Genomic DNA, 3130 nt, shown 5'->3' on the forward strand with positions numbered 1-3130 from the left:
ATTTTCCACAGAAACCACTGTTATAGATAGAGATAATTGTAAGCAGCAAAAATGTTTAGTAAAGTAACAAACGCATCACCATCACCAAAACACAATTTTGTCATGAATCAATCTGTGTACAATATTTAATATTTACATAGACCAAGGTGAGCGACACAGACTCTTTAGAGCCTCTAGTGATTGTGACCTACCGCATTAGAATATTAACCGTTTTGACATGAGCACCAAGACAGGTGCCATATGTGGAGCAGAATCTGCATTTCCTTCTTGAGCACCAGAGATCACGCAAAAAGTGTGGTAGGGTTGATGTTGTTTATTGTTTTGTTATATATGTATGGTCATGTGTATGATTGCTTGTCTGTTTGTCTTTTTCAATTTGGACATGGCGTTGTTAGTTTATTTTCGATTGATAAATTTTGCTGTACCGCTTCTATTTTTTGTCTCGCTTTTAGTATTTGTGATTACAAGGGTCTACGAATATCCTCTTAATACCTTCTACTTTAATAATGTTCATACGGTAACCATAAAACTATTTTTTTTTTATTTAGTATTAGAATTTAAACCAATATTTGTGGCATGCAGTGGCAGTAATCAGTCAGTCCTGGACACATGGAAAACGCTTTCCATGGTAGGAGAAATTGTTAACATTAACTATTCATGTATAGCTGGACATCTGAGGAGTTCTATTATTGACAACTTGAACCAGACAAGAATTGACCCTGACAGGTAAATTGAAATTTGAATTTCTCATAAGAACTCAATGACTACATATTGATGTGAAGAACATTTAAACAATGGTTGCGTTTCACTTCAATTGTTACTGGATGGTGGAAATAAAATACCATAACGACAACGGGCAATATATAATATAGAAATATAAGACAATATTATTTACTCAAAGAGCTATTCATTCATAAGTGTATGACTGATTACTAATAAGAGTAAACAGTAAATTGTATTGTTTGCCTAGTATTTCAGTACTGCTAAAATGCACATAAAAATAAAAACAAAATCACTAACTTTCAAATACGATATGTAATTTTAAAGCCAAATAAAGGCAACAGTAGTATACAGCGGTATTTGGTAGTTGCTAATATTTATTAAAAGAAAACAAATATGTTTCCCTAAAACATCACTTCGCTTTAATACATGTATCTTTTTTTTTTTTTAAATGAGTCTATGCGAATGAATGCATATACATGCTAAATTTACCCCGACTATACATGTGGAAAATCGTAGATTTATCAAATATCTCTTCTATTTTAATAAACAATCCTGGGCGAAGAAACGGCATTTGAAAAAAAATAAAAAAATAGAAACGTAAGAATGGCAATTAATATCCTTTTTGTCGTACAAATGAGTTCCCAAACGATATCAACTATCAAGATATTGGACAAATAAAATGTTCCCTCTCTTTTAAGTTTGATGGGACATACACATTTTGGAACCATTGAAACGTTGAATCACGCTGCAAATGTTTGCACCTGTACGTACTTAGTCAGGAATCTGACGTACAGTCGTGTCGTTGTCGTCAGTTTATGAAGTTCACACGTTTTTCTCGTTAATAATTTTTATATGGATTAAAAATCTTTAAAATACTTTAGCCGACTTTATATGAAGATAGAAAAAACATCAGAGGGACACAGTTTCAATTTCACTAATTCGCCTAGTACAGAATATACGTAATTGAATGTTTCAAAAAAATTACATCTTTAATTGTTAACGGACAGTTTTTGCGACCAATGCATGAATTGTAAAAACACAACCAAAAATGAATGATCACATAATAAGGTGAACATATGTATACAGTGAGATGTATAATGATTTTTAGATATTTGACTTGAACACTTTTCCATTTCCACAATGACCAAATCGAAGATCGCCATTTCTACATCAGCAATATTTATTGCGGCTATCCATGTGATTTCCTTTCGATGGTAGTAATAGTTACTGCCGATTCTAAATATCGCGTCTGTGACTATGAAGAATTGTCTGGAAAGAATTACCGATACATAACATATGCTCCTGACCAGCACATGGCTGAATTGCTAACTTCTGTGATTTATTTAAATTTATTTTTGTATTTTTTTATATTCAAAACAGTAACGATTGCCTTTATTAAGACATGTAATAATGAAACATATACACTAAAGAAAAACACCAAACGTATATAAAATACAGTTGAAATGTCAAGTATCCAACCATATGAATTATAAAATTCCCTGTTGTTTTTGTTTTGTTTTTTTGTGTTGTTTTTTTTTTGGGGGGGGGGGGGGTTTGTTGCTTCATTTATTTTTATCCAAAGTTAACCCCGCCTTTCAATCAAAAACAAGTCAATGGACAAGATCAAAGAACCTGAAACGTGCACATTTACTCTGACTTTCGGATATGCGATTATATTTTTTTTTAAACATCTATAGAAGAATGTAAAAAGTAAAATAAAAAAAGAATCGAACTTCAAAACGGAAAGTTCGTAACCAAATGAAATGCGATCCAATTTGTGTTGCTGCTTTGTTGTATTTTTATAGTATAGAATGCTGCAAAACTTGACTTATTGCAACAAAAGAACCAGTTGGAAATGCTTACACTAATCAAAGAGTTTTTTTTTTAAGAAAAGACAAAATTCAGAAAGAAAATCGGGAATGTGTCAAAGCGACAACAACCCGATCATAGAGCAGACAACAGTCGAACACCACCAATGGGTCTTCAATGTAGCGGGAAACTCTCGCACCTGTAGCCGTTCTTCATCTAGCCCCTTAAAATATGTATACTGGTACAGTGATAAAGGACTTGGGACAGGCGCAAAATTGCGGCAGGGTTAAACATGTTTATGAGATTTCAACCCTCACTTATATTTCTAGTCAATGTAAAAAATTAAGCGCCTAAAAATGCGCACATTAAAATTCAGTTCAAAAGAAGTTCGATTCCGATTTCAGAAGATGTATCAAATAAAAAAATGAAATGACCATTATACATAAATAACAACAGACTACTAACAGTTAGCTGGCATAAACTTTCTGTATACAAAGCTTTGAATTTTTCGAAAAGACTAAGGACTCTCTTATCCCAGACATAGGTTTCCTTAGCCGTATTTGGCACCACTTTTTCGGAATTTTGGATTCTCAATGCT

Source organism: Mytilus trossulus, chromosome 8 (assembly GCF_036588685.1).
Source record: "Mytilus trossulus isolate FHL-02 chromosome 8, PNRI_Mtr1.1.1.hap1, whole genome shotgun sequence".
Taxonomy (NCBI): Eukaryota; Metazoa; Mollusca; class Bivalvia; order Mytilida; family Mytilidae; genus Mytilus; species Mytilus trossulus.